This window comes from Danio rerio, chromosome 9 (genome assembly GCF_052040795.2).
Source record: "Danio rerio strain M-AB ecotype USA chromosome 9, GRCz13ab, whole genome shotgun sequence".
NCBI classification, from domain to species: Eukaryota; Metazoa; Chordata; class Actinopteri; order Cypriniformes; family Danionidae; genus Danio; species Danio rerio.
In genome coordinates this window covers 32,601,586-32,616,371 of record NC_141029.1, presented here as the reverse complement: position 1 = coordinate 32,616,371, position 14,786 = coordinate 32,601,586, and the positions used below count along the sequence as shown (strand labels likewise).

The window sequence follows — 14,786 nt, the reverse complement described above, 5'->3', positions numbered from 1 at the left end:
AGAGTTAACAAAATTTTTACACCAAAATAACAATTCAGCGACGCAGTAGGTAGTGCTGTCGCCTCACAGAAAGAAGGTCGCTGGTTCGAACCTCGGCTCAGCTGGCGTTTCTGTGTGGAGTTCGTGTACATGTTCTCCCTGCGTTCGCGCGGGTTTCCTCCGTGTGCTCCGGTTTCCACCACAGTCCAAAGACATGTGGTACAGGTGAATTGGGTAGGCTAAATTGTCCGTAGTGTATGAGTGTGTATGTGTGTGTGTGTGAATGTTTCCCAGAGATGGGTTGCGGCTGGAAGGGCATCCGCTGTGTAAAAACGTGCTGGATAAGTTGGCGGTTCATTCCGCTGTGGCGACCCCAGTTTAATAAAGGGACTAGCCAACAAGAAAATGAATGAATGAATGATTAACACAATTCAGCAATTCAAGTCATGGTGGGGTGGGAATATTTTCTTTTGGCTATTTTCTCACCTGATTTGATCACCCTTCATTAGAACCAACTGTTTAAATAGGCAAGTTCGATTTTAGACATTTTTGAAGTTTTATTGTCAATTCTGGCTCTTTTTACCATATAACACATAAACATAAGCTCAACCACACCTGCTTGCTGTATAAAAAAATGGTTCTAGCAAAAGCTCAAAAATGCAGTCAGACATAAAATGAAGGATCACATTGATTCTCTCACATCAAGCAAGCATGGTTGAGCTTCTGTACCCAAATTCAAATGCTGTAAACACTATTTGCTGATCAAGTGTTATGTGAGAAAAATTCCAAAGTCAATCTGCTAGTTTTCTGGTCAGGATTCTGACCAGAACCAGGAAATCACAGCACATCACACCTGTCCTTAGGTCTTTACATTGGCTCCCAGTTACATTCAGAATAGATTTTAAAGTATAATTACTTGTCTATAAATCACTAAATGGCATAGGACCTCAATACATTAAAGATATGCTCACTAAGTACAAACCTAACAAATCACTCAGATCTTTAGGATCATATAAACTAGAAGTTCCAATGGTTCAGTCAAAGCAGGGTGGATCAGCTTTCAGCAACTAAGCCTCTTGCTGTTGGAGTCAGCTTCCAGAAATTATCAGATGTGCACCAACATTAGGCACATTCAAATCGAGACTGAAAAGTGCATCTGTTTAGCTGTGCCTTTACTGAATGATCTGACAGATCACACTATTACAGTATGTTTTTCTCTTCTTTTTCATTCTTTTGTAACCTTCTATAAACACATTTTTATTTGTTTTTATCTGTTTTATAAATCATTTTTATTATTTGTTTTTATTTTTCTTATACTTGTCTTTTTTATTCTTGTTTATGTAAAGCTCTTTGAATTGCCACTGTGTATGAAATGTGCTATATAAATAAACTTGCCTTGCCTTGCCTTGCCTTGCCTTGCCTTGCCTTTTAAACAATCGTTTAAAGTAATTGTGGCTTTTTTGAAGTATTTAACTTAAAGGATTAGTACAACCCAACTTTTTTGGGTAAGTTGAATGAGTTTGTTTCTTCTATTGAAGTCAAAAGAAGATACATTTTGAAGAAATCTGAAAAACTGCCCTGTTTATATATATATATATATATATATATATATATATATATATATATATATATATATATATATATATATATATATATATATTGTAAATTTTTATATGCAATATATATTTGCATATATATATATATATATATATATTGTAAATTTTTATATGCAATATATATATATATATATATATATATATATATATATATATATATATATATATATATTGCATATAAAAATTTACAATATATATATATATATATATATATATATATATATATATATATATATATATATATATATATATATATATATATATATTGTAAATTTTTATATGCAATATATATATATATATATATATATATATATATATATATTGCATATAAAAATTTACAATATATATATATATATATATATATATATATATATATATATATTGTAAATTTTTATATGCAATATATATATATATATATATATATATATATATATATATATATATATATATATATATTGCATATAAAAATTTACAATATATATATATATATATATATATATATATATATATATATATATATATATATATATATATATATATATATATATATATATATATTGTAAATTTTTATATGCAATATATATATATATATATATATATATATATATATATATATATATATATTCTTTTTTTTTTTTTTTTTAAATCAAACATTTTAGTTTTGGGTGAAATATCCCTTTAAATCTCTCAGGTAAAATGAATTTATTTTTGATCTCTTTATGTTTCAAAGAGTCATCGATTGGGTTATTAGACTTTCACCAGTAAAACAAGAATCTCAGATTTTATTAAAAAAATAACTTGATTTGTGACCTGAAAATAAACGAAAGCCTCATGGGTTTGAAAGGATAAGAGAGTAATTAAATGACAGATATTTTACTCGGGGATGAACTAACTCTTTAAAACTAAAACCGACCAATGGGTGTGTTTGTTTGCCTTTACCTGCCTTTAGTATGTATTTCTGTGAATCTTAAATGCTGAAATGGTGTACTCTGTTATCCATACAATAAATAAAAACAACTTTGGATCCAACTGAAATTCTCTGTATGAACTAAAAAAAAAAAAAACTGAAGCAAACCCTTCATGCATACAGGAAAGACATTCTGATATTAGACCGTTTCAACTCCCCTTATCCATACAATAAATAAAAACAACTCCTTATTGCCCAACACACTTTTTTAAAATACCATCTTTGTTTTCCATAAAAAGTAATGTCATACAGGTAAATACATGAGGGTTAAAAAACGATGACAGAATGTTAATTTTTTGAGTGAACTATCCCTTTAACAACCTGAAGAAATGGAAAAAGAGCAATCAAGCGCGAGAGAGATTAAGATCACCTTTCCATTTCACCAGGACACTGAATGAAATAGTGATCCCAGGTGTGAGCGTTATGAGCAGGGGAGGTGCAGTCGCAGAGTGCTCAGGCATCTCATTGCCATGCACGGCTGGAGCCGTCCCCTGAGAGGCTCCCCGAGAAGAATGAGGGCAATTCAACTGGAAACGGGGCAACAGGGAGGGGGCCCACATGGGATTTGATTCCGGCTAAGGATGGGGGGAGGTAAGGGGAGGAGAATGGCTGGCACTCCCATGCCCAGCCATAGCTGAAGAATTCCCCTGAAGGATGTGGGTGCCGATAGAGGCACGGTACAGGGGGGCGGAATTGCAGACGAATGACGAGCGGATCAATATGAGGTGACAGGCATGGGTGGAAAAGGCTGACCTTCCCGGACCCCACGCTGACCTTGCTACACAAAGATTTAAAGAGCATTCAAGTTACCCTCCTGGAGCCGGTTGCAAACTTCATTGTGCAACGCCAAGCCTGGTGTGGCATTGATGTGAGGGGCGTTACAGTGCACAGGAGGAACCGCTATTTAAGTGGTTTGGAGGTATTTCAAGAGTAATCTAAACCTGTCGAGTGGCATAAAATCGGAAAACACAAATATTAAAATTTTGGCCAAGTATTATTGTCAATAAAATCAATACTATAGATTTAAATAATTAAAACATATAAATAATAATAAAATCATAATAATAAAAAAAAATCACATTAATAGTTTGAAGTAAATTTAGGATCACAAATAAATAAGGCATAAAAATTTATATGCATCTTGAGATTATTTGACAAACAAATTTAGAGGGTTTTTGTAATTAAGTTATTATATACAATAAAAGGTCATACGAATGCAAAAACAACAGAGCTGAATATCAAAGGACTATTTTAGCATTTTAAAATACTATCGCATTAATATGTTGAATTAGCTTTTTTATTTAGGAGTTATCATTTTGATCATATATATTTTAATAACTTTGCTATTTGCTTTTGTAAGTTTATATATTTTTTTACATTTATATAAAGTTCTAAATCTACAGTAGTCAATATTTAAAGTGGATCAAAATAAGTTGACAAGAATTGGTGTTTGGATTACTTTAACTTGGATGAAAGGTTTTGATTTATTTCCATTGTTAACTTCTATACATTATACAATATTTCTTTTCTATGTAATGTTGTAGACTTTTTTGTGTATTATTGATCTTTTATTTTCATTAGCAATAAATCAATCAACAAGGGTGCCCCTGTGGCCAGCCCAATATGATTTTGCTGTAGATTTTATTCATTTTAATGTACTTGCGTAAATTACTACTGTATGTAAGCATGCACTAAGATGTTTGACTGTTGCTATTCTGGCTGCACCTCGGGATGAACCACTGACATTCAACCAGTGCAAATAAGATGACTTTACCACAACACTTTCAAGTTCGCATTACATTCTTTTTCTTAAAAAAAAAACTAAATAAGGGTAAAGTTCTTATAATTTGTTTAACGTTTGACGATGCAAAGCGAAACATGACTTTGGGTTCCCGAGACTGGAAACTATTTATTAAGAAATTATTATTTTTGAAATGGAAAAATTAGGTTTTACTCAATTGAAAACCACAAATAAAAAAGCAGTATAAAATCAGCTTTAAAATCAAGTTTATTTAGCGCCTTCATTTTTTGCTAGTTGAACTACAAGGGCCAAAAGATCTCAATGATTTTGTGAATGTTTTTTCAAAAAGGCATATCAATAGAAGAAGCTGTATTATTAATATTGTGGTTCAAAAAGGAATATGGGTAAATGATATTATTAGAGTCTGTATAGTGAGTATGTGTATATGGTAATGCCTTTTGTTCAGTTTGTTCAGTTGTGTTTTATTAATTCATCTTCATTAATTTTAGACATGGCACATGCTGTATGCTGTACAATAAAAGTATGTAAAAAAATTGACCTGAAAAGTGTTTTTAGACCAAATATTGATTTTTTGTTTGGTTAGCACATGTACTTGCTGAATTATTTCAATGAATAAATTGCAATATTTTAAAAGTAATTCATTAAATTAATTAAAACCACATTATTATTTTAGCAGAAACAAAAATATATCATTACACTGAATTCATTATTTTTGTGTGCCACCCCAAGATTTGGTATGGCCTCATCTGGGTACCCCTAAGAAGATTTTCTTGGGGAACCTGTGTCAATCAATAAATAAAAGTTTACCTTATAACAATAACACTACCATTCACAATTAAGAACATATGCACATAGAATATATACAACCAATATAAAAGATACCGTATTATAAAATCTTCTAAAAACACCAAGACATTTCAAAACAACAAGACACAATTTGGAATATGAGAAGATGAGAAAATAAAGAGAAGCAGAATGATTTTGTAACTGCTCGGAGGCGTTTCATTTCTGAAATTTTAGATTTTTGCACTGGAGGAGCAGCACACTAACAGACGGGTTCCCTTGGTCCTGCCAATGCTTTGTTCCCATGTTGAGAGCCCTGAGCAACTGCGGGCATCTGTGGCACAGAGGCTGGTCCTGCTGCCACGGGCCGAAGGGGGAAAAGCGGATGGGGATGAGAAGAGGAGGAGGAGGAGGTGGTTGGGAAGGGAGGTAGGGATTTAAGCACTGGAGCACAGCCAAGAGCCAGACAAGAACACTGAACTCAAACATGCCAAAAGAGCCTCTCAGGCTCAACCAGAGCAAAAGAACAGCATTTTACGTAACATCAGACTCCACACTGAGGAGAAGAGCTATTGAGAGCTGCTCCCCGCTGAGCTCTTGTTAATAGATTACCTTGCCTTTTTGGGTTGCAAAAAACTAACACTTTGGAAATATTAATGGCCAATTTCAGAACCGCCGCTGCTACCAAAAAGACTGCAAAATGACTGCCTGTCGGAGCAGTGATGTTCTGATGTTCTGTCCGTCTTCCTTCTGCTTGGACAAACCCAATGTGTCATACATTTATGCAGTTTACGAAATACAGTTGTTATGCTCTTTCTAAAATTCCTGTAACCCCTGTAATCAAAAATGTATTTACATTTACAGAAAGTTCACATGATGCAATGAAATTCAGGCTTCCTCAACGCTGCCAGACAATGTCTGAGAGAGTTCAGCTTAAGCTCACTTCCCTCTTTGGAGCCCCTATAAACAGCGAAAATGTCGAGTCAGCATTCTGTCATCCCCAGCAGAAAACATACAGGCTAAATACTGCCTTTTCCATTTACTGTCATGCTGGACATTGGACCTCCTTATCCTGAAGAAGGAGGAGTTAGTGATAACCTAAGTTTGTTACACTATAATTGCATTTTTCTGGTACCACAGTGATACAATTTTGTGAAATAAACCACTATCCAGTATCTAATGCCATAAACTGATGATAATGATGATGATAATAATAATAATAATAATAATAATAAAATTGCTTCCATGAAAAATCAAGGCACTGTCGCCTTCCAAACCAATGGCTCTGCACCCCTTTACTTGAACCTACAACTTCAGCCCTATCTGCCCTGTAGAACTCTCCGCTCTGCTACTGGACATTGCTTTGTGATACCATACAAAAAGGGGCACAAAATCAATTTGTCATGCATCCGACTACAGGCCTACGTCTTGAACAGGTCTCACTGGAAGAAGAGATAGTGCTGTCTCAATGTGATCTCATGGCTAAATAAAAAAAATAAATAAAGGAAATAAAGGCATGTGCTACGCCTGTGCGATTTGGGAAAAAATATATATAAATTGGCTTTTTTTTTTTTTGACAGATATTGCGATTTCGATGTGATTTGCAATTTAAATTTAGAGTCAAGCTTCAGCTCAATAATCTGTAGCGTAACTTCTTACTGCTAAAATGAGGAACTGAAAAGATATTAACTTCCTCATTTATTCAAATATGTTTTTGAATATTCAGAAATTCATTCATTAATTTCATTAATCTGGGGTCGCCACAATGGAATGAACCGCTAACTTTTCCAGCATATGTTTTACGCAGTGGATGCCCTTCCAGCTGCAACCCATCTCTGGGAAACAATACACTCATTTACACACATACACTACGAACAATTATTGCTTACCCAATTCATCTGTACTGCATGTCTTATGAAACCAGAGCACCTGGAGGAAACCCACGCGAACGTGAGCAGAACTGGCAAACACCACACAGAAACTGCAACTGACCCATCTGAAGGCTGATTTATACTTTTGCGTCAAACACCGGCGTATGCTACGGTGCTGACGCATAGCCCTTCGCCATGGCCATCGCTGTCACTGACGTGATGCTCTCAAAAAATGTAACTACATGTCGCAACGACGCGTAGCGTAAGCTCTGTAATTGGTCGGCTTGGTAGCGCTGATGAGTCTGGGCGGGACCAAGAGTCGCGCGAATGGCGCGACGCCGCGCGAGCGATTGTTTACAAGTGTGGAGTACCGTGAAGGAGCTCCGGATGGAAAGTTTTGTTTTGTGTTTACCTCATAGTTAAAGTTGTTGCACGTCCGCCGGTTCCTGCCTCAAAATGAGCGAGTTTGAGCCACTTGTACACCCAGGAAGTGTTCAGGAAAAGCAAAAAAGCAGCGAAGAAACTCGACACAGAGGAACATTTACACCTCACTGCCAACTAGCGTTTCGGAAGTGTTAATGCAGACCAACAGAGACAGCGCGCAGAAGTATAAATGCACAGCCACGCGCGTTACATGCGCCGTTGGTTATGCCGGTCACCTGACGCAGAAGTATAAATCAGGCTTGAGGCTCGAACCAGCGATCTTCTTGCTGTGAGGTGACAGCACTACCTACTTCGCCACCTCACCGCTCAATATTCAGAAATGAAACACAAATTTTAACTTCCACCCTTCCATAAACTGAACAGCGAATGAATTTCAGAAAACATCACAAAACATGAAATGACGCTCATATCCATATCTCCTCTTCCTCGTACATATCATGAATTCTAACCCCGGTGCTCCTCAAACTCCAGTATGAACTGTATTTCTTTGATTAATATTTTCTGGCATATTGTGAATGACTTCAGACTTTCCATTTCATAAGGCGAGTTTTTTTTTTGGCAGGCAAGACTGCTCTACGACTTTGGCCGCTTTTGAGACCTCTCTTTTGATTCAAGCTCCTGAGAGACATGCTGCTTCAGTACCAGCCGAGTTTGTGGATAAGTAATGTGAGTGTGTGTTCTCCGCCCTGCGCATCCAGACGGTAGCGCTTCACCTCAGGGAGCCCACTTTGCCATTTTCCTCTGGCTAAAAACAGCCATACAACAATGCCTGTCATTCACTGGAGCCCCCGACCAAGCAGATTTGCTGTCTTGTAGCTCACTTTATTTTTCTGAGTGTGACAAATGCAGTCTGACTCAGAGACGAACAGAAGAAGCGCTAAAAGACATGACCAGATAAACTCTTCTAAACAAGTTTAAAAAAAAATCAGGTCACAAGGGAATGAACTACTCTCGGATGCCAGTTTTAGATTCATGTCAATGTAATTGTGATTCATAGTATATAACCCAAAAGTGGAGGGGGAAAATAGCATACAAGCCTTAAATCAGTAGAGTCAAAAAGCTGGTGCCCGTCCAAGATGCCAGCTGTAAAAGGACTCCATACTGTACATCAATTCTACCCCTTCACTAGGCCTCACACACCTGATAGGAAGTGAGTGAGCTTTAATAGGAGGCCGAGGCTCTTGTAAACACTAGGCCAACTTTCCAAAACACAGGCTGACGGAAGCACCCATAGTCCAGCAAATTGCCCTTGGGCTCCTGCTATTTCTGCACAGGGAGATCCTGTGTCAGTAGTCCAATGGGGATAAAACAGCACAGCTCATGAAATATTGCCCTGGACTGTACTAATCGCATGCTGCATAAATGTCTTGACACTGTTAAACTTTCAATGTCAAAGTTTGCGGCCATTTATAGTTTAGTTATTCTACGTAACATCTGCCTCCAATCTTATATAACATTTTTGTAAAAGTTTTGAAATATTATAAAAGTTTGTAGCAATGAAAATATAGACCTTCCATTAAAGTAATTTACATCAACAGGTTTGGCATTAGCATTAAATGATATACAATTTCATTCGTTGAATTTGTTGAGTCTGTTTCTCAGTTTATGACTACAACATTAGAACTCAACATTAAAAAAAAAAAAATCCAAAACATGTTGGTAACTCTTGGTTGGTTAGTTAATGGTAGCAAGCCATTAAATAACACTACAAGCTTAATAAACTAGCTGTTTATTAATAGTTAGCAAGGTACAAATTGAGCTTTGTGTTTTGGGTAGAAATTGAGCTTTAGGTTTTGGGTAGACACATAATTTAATGCGTCCCTTCAAACAACAAAAAATGAGGTTAAGAATCTTGGTGTTATTCTGGAGTCAGATATGAGTTTCATTAGGCATGTCAAAGCAGTAAGTAAATCAGCATACTATCATCTCAAAAACATTGCAAGAATTATATGCTTTGTTTCCAGCGAGAAACTTGTTTATGCTTTTATCACCAGCAATGTGGATTACTGTAACAGCCTCCTCATTGGCCTTCCCAAAAAGACAGTCAGACGGATCACTCAGATCATTAGAATCAAGTAAACTAGAAATTCCAAGGGTTCAGTCAAAGCAGGGTGAATGCAGCCTTCAGAAACTATGCTTCCCACTGCTGTAATCAGCTTCCAGAAATGATCAGATGTGCTTCAACTTTAGGCACATTCAAATGAAAACTTAAAACACATCTGTTTAGCTGTGTCTTTACGGACTGAGCACTGTGCTACATTTAAAGCACTTTGAATTACCATTTTGTATGAAATGTGCTACATAAATAAACTTGCCTTGCCTTAGGATTAGGGATGCAGAATAAGATAATACTTTATAACTACTAATAAACAGTCAGCATCTTAATAATAGGCAGGTAATAAGTCAGTAGTAATAGCATGTATTGTGTCCAAAACTAAAGTGTTGCCAACATTTTAAATTTGAACAACTACTGTAAATTTAAGGTCTGACTATTCATATGACCATATTTGGATTTAAAAAATATTACACTTATGTACTGTATCAGCAAAGCGTAACAAGAAAACAAAGACACCGCCACTACAAAAAGTGAATTCTCAGTAGAATATTTAAGCTGACTTATTTTATTGCAGATGTACTTAAAGGCATAGTATGTATGATTTTTGCATTAATATATCCAAACAGTTTTATAAATTGTGTTGACTCGTGTACTTTATGCCAAATGTTTCGAAGAATGTTTAAATAAAGAGAAATAATCCATTTTAACTCATGACACATAGACCAACTTCTCTGTCACCGGGCTAATGATGTCACACAACCTTGATTCTGGTTTTATAGAAAACAGGAAAACACCAAAGAGGCTTTATTATGTCATGCAATTTATTAGACTTTACAATTGCAGCAATATAATAGAACTCTAAAATGTTTTAAGCATGATCAATACTGCTGCTTCTTTCAAACGTGACCATGACTGGAAGAACAAGAAGAGGTGGACTGTGACTTAATAAAAGCTCTGCTGCTTTCATGCTATGTCAGGTTTAGGGAAGTGGGTCGGTGGGTCAATTGGTGCTTTTGAAAACGCTACTGGTTGAGCTTAGGGAAGGAGGAGAGTGGGTCAGTCAGTCAGTCAGTCAGTCAGTTAGTCAGTCGACAGCAGCCTCTGGTGGATTTATGCGAAAACAGCAGGTGCAAATGGCACTTGCGAGAGAAATTTGATATCTCAAAAAGTGTAAACAGCAGCCTCTTGTGGATTCGCGAAAACAAAAACTGCAAAAAAGTACCTCCTGGAATGTATTTGGCACTCTCAAGAAATGTATATAGCGGTACGTTTTAAGAATGAGCCTGGGATGAATATTTTAGCTCATCCATGAAGATAATTTCTGCAGGAGTATGATAGGATGTAATGAAGACAAAAACTCCATGATTCCATACTCATGGCATCATCAAACTTTAGCTGCGTCCCAAATGGCACACTATACACTATGCACTCATGCACTATGTACTTATGCACTTACACACTCAACAGGATAGTTTATGTATGTAGTGTTGTCCCAAATGGCACACTAATGTTTTTTTTACTAAGCAGAAATTCAGACCGTTTCCCTGATGACGTTTGACGGTTGCCAAATACCTGACGTAAGTACTGCCGTATTCACCATCGGGAGGCGCTATAATCACTCTCATAGGAGAATTTTGCTTTCACCATCCAAAATAAATAAAGTTATTCAACATGTGCGTCCGATAGCTCCGCCCCTTCCGCTACGTAGGCAAACCTGCGTTCGTTGAGTGCGTGAAGTGTCCATCATTACACACTTCATTTTAGCGGCTGAATGAGTGCATCATCCGGGTAATTAAAGTGCACTTATTATTTTTAGAGTTTTCAGTGTGAACACACTACTTACACTATTCATACTACAAAATGGCGTAGAATAGTGCATAAGTATGCGATTTGGGACGCAGCTTATGCCTTTGTTGGTTGTGAATATATGCCCTCTAGTGGCAAAATGACATACTGTGCCTTTAAGAACATTTGATGTTAAATTTCTTTATAAAAAGAGAATAATTGTAGTGTTAAATGTACTTGGATTAAAACATATGCATCAAATGCAACAGCATTAGTATTACAAGACTAAGTATCAGCCAGGTTTATTTACATATTTGGTCAGTTCTATTAAGGTGAGAGGTCATGAGTTGTGTACAAGGTATTCAAGGAGAAAAGAAGGGACAGAGTTCCCTCTCCAAATGTTTTTTTTAAACCACAAAATATCCAAAATTATTGTTCAATGGAACCAAGCTGTGGGAGGTACAGTAATGCAACAGAAAACACTCATGTTTTAAGAATTTTTACATATCTGTATTTTCAGCTGTTTGTGAACAGAATTACACGAGTCAGAGCTTTGTTATTTTGTTTGAAGCTTCAGGATGTGGAGTGACAGGCAAGCTTTTAAAAAAGACTTCTTCACAGCTAAAGCATTGTGGGGTTTTTTTCATTCACGTGTTTTTGTAGCTTCTCGTAAACCTATCTGGCTTCCTGAGCATCATTTCCCCTGCCAAATTTGTCTATGACCTCTGAGAAATTTTACATAATATTCTAACACTTCTCCCCATATAAACTCTTGCTACTGTACATCCGTCTCACAAGTGTCACAGTAGAGTTTAAACAGTTTTCCTCTTTTGAATACTCATAACTACAAAGATCTTACTGGCATCATTAATTACGCAACACTTAGTATAACATATACAAAAAAAAATAATAATAAATGAAAATAAAAAGAATAGAAGTAAAACTATACATATATTGTGTCAAAAATAGAAATTTAATATTTATAATACAGTTGCAGTGATTTTGTTGGCATCACAAAACTACTCAAGACTTGATAACTCAAGTCTGAAAAATAAAATAAAATTAAATAAAATTAAATAAAATTAAATAAATTAAATTTAAAAAATAAAATAAAATAAAAATATGCCTTGATTGTAATGGCAAGACTTTCACCTATATTTCGTAGAATAAATTAAACATTTTAAATATTAACTATATCATTACAAAAGCTTGATAACAAAGCTTTCTTTTTTATTTTGCCAGTTCCTCTGCTTCTAATCTGAAACTGCAGGCTTCAAAAGAAAGGTTCGATCCCATCCACTCCCAGCACACCTCTTCCCTTCCCTCTTTTATTTAAAGTGCAGTGGTCTCAGTGGCCCGTGCTTTAAAATAGACCTGACACAAAAACCTCAATTGCTCCGAGAGGTATGGAATGGGCTGTGTGGTCACCGCTTGGGGATTTAGCCTGAGAGAGCTGGACTTAAATGCTGATGATCTGCGCTGGATCAATAAGGAATGTGCATGTGCTGATATGCTGCTCCTGCTCCATGTTTTCTCCTTCCAAGCCCTCGGTTTGCACAAGAACTGAGAATCCAACCTCATCTCCAATTCAGAAAAGCAAGCTAATGAACTGTCTCTGACCAGCAATGCCTCACAGCTCTTGCTCTCTTTCCCTGCGTCGGCTCGAGTGTGTCATATTGGATGTCTGCAGTTGCCGTATTGTAAGGTGACAAGATTTCTGAAATGATATCCAGGACATTTCTAGTGAAATATGGTTATTTAAAAAGCACAGCGTTATATATTTTATGACTAATGTACTCACAACATAACAAATGTTTCAAAAACTGTTCAAAGTAAACCCAGAGAAATAAGAAATTTTACCTAGTGACATAGATTGTGTCCTCCTGTGTCGCCATACAGCTCTTGGCAGGGATGTAACAATTCACGGTGAGTCAGTACAAAATCGATTCAAATCAGTAGAAATGTTGAATGAATCGCAGTACATGTTTTTGAACAGAGGGGTCGCAAGCTCGCTTTACTTGCACATCAGTGGCGAGCAAGAGGTGAGGCAGCAGAGTAAATTGACAGCGGTGCAGTGCGCCAGACAAAACACTAACTATGTGCAAACACTGCAAAAAGACGTCTACTTATGCTAACAGAACAATAAATATGTTGCACATAAGCTGTCAACACAGTGAAAAACTACCGTCACAGATGTCTATATGCAAAAAAACTATTAATAAGCCAAACCACGTAGACTGGATGATTTGCAGCTTCGCTTGCTCTGACGAGAGCGTCTTTAGCTTGTATTATTCTCTTTTTTGGGGGTATTTATTTGTTTTTAAAATAGCAATTCGGCTTTGGCAGAAAATATATTTGGCAAAAAAAATATATATAAAGCATTTAGGAAAAAAATGAAATGTTTCAAAAAAGATCGCGACTAAATCATGAATCAAATCGAATCGTGAGTCAGGTGAATCATTACCTCCCTAAATTTCGTATTGCAGTTTGATTTTATAATCCCAAATACGCTGTATTATTTTTATACAATACAACGAGCATGCCATAATATCCCCAAAATTGCAGTCATTTTCATACACTGCATAAGTTAATATGGAACAATATAGTCAATATAGATTATCGCAAATAGCAACCAAGAGATCTCAAATGACAAAATAAATAAATAAATAAAAGCTAGACCGCAGAAGCACTCTTAAGCACCCACAGCTATTGTATGAATTTTCAGAAGACATTATAATCTAATACAATCAGCTGAATATGTTATTCATTCTATTGAGCTCTTCTTTACAATAGTAACTTCTGTTTTTACTTTTTTCTTTCTGTAAATACCTATTAGTTTCTTTGTAATACTAAAAATTTTAAAGGCAGTAAACAAATAAGGAAATTACAAACTGTGTTATATGTAATAGCCAGCATTTTGTCATTTTTAATTCACAAATTTAATCAAAACGGGCAGAATGCCTAGACACAGCACCTAAACCAGGGCCTATACATTAAAAGAAAGCAAAAAACAAAAAAAAAACAATAAGGATAGCTGGTGGTTTCCCTACAGTGCTCTCTGAGTTACGGTAATCTGATGGTAACCACAAAAGGGGAAAAAAAAAAAAACAATTTTTCTTCTTTTCTTTTTGACAAGTCATTCTGACTAATGAGCTGTCATGTTGTGGTAAAGTCACATTGATTCACATATAATTAATCCATCCTTAATGAACCCAACCCATGGTAATCAGTCCCTGACAGACAACTGACCGATACATTGACAATCTTCTTGAATATCAGCAATGCCACCAATGACATAGAATAAAAAATCCACTGTTTTAGAGAAAACACAGTGAGACTGAACAATACTCCAATTCTTTCCCTAAGCATCAATAATAAAGAGTAACTCTCCCGATTAGCAACGCATATCCTGTTTTTCACCAAAACACAACTGCTTGCGATTTGATTGACGGGTAGCAAGAAAAAAAAAGAAAAACCTACGTTCACAGCTGTCCTCTGTGTTCAAGTAAATCCATTTAAAGGT

At 35.8% G+C, this 14,786-nt stretch overlaps 1 protein-coding gene and 1 long non-coding RNA gene across 6 annotated transcripts in view; both read right to left on the bottom strand.

Annotated features, from left to right (window-relative positions):
* klf12b (Kruppel like factor 12b) overlaps positions 1-14,786 on the bottom strand; it is a 97,334-nt gene that overhangs the window by 39,387 nt on the left and 43,161 nt on the right. The window lies entirely within an intron of this gene.
* Positions 6,464-12,252, bottom strand: LOC141376148 (uncharacterized). The gene is made up of 3 exons (XR_015499599.1): positions 11,387-12,252; positions 7,767-10,873; positions 6,464-7,720 (listed from the first exon to the last, which is right to left on the bottom strand). It is a non-coding gene; the product is annotated as an uncharacterized LOC141376148 (long non-coding RNA).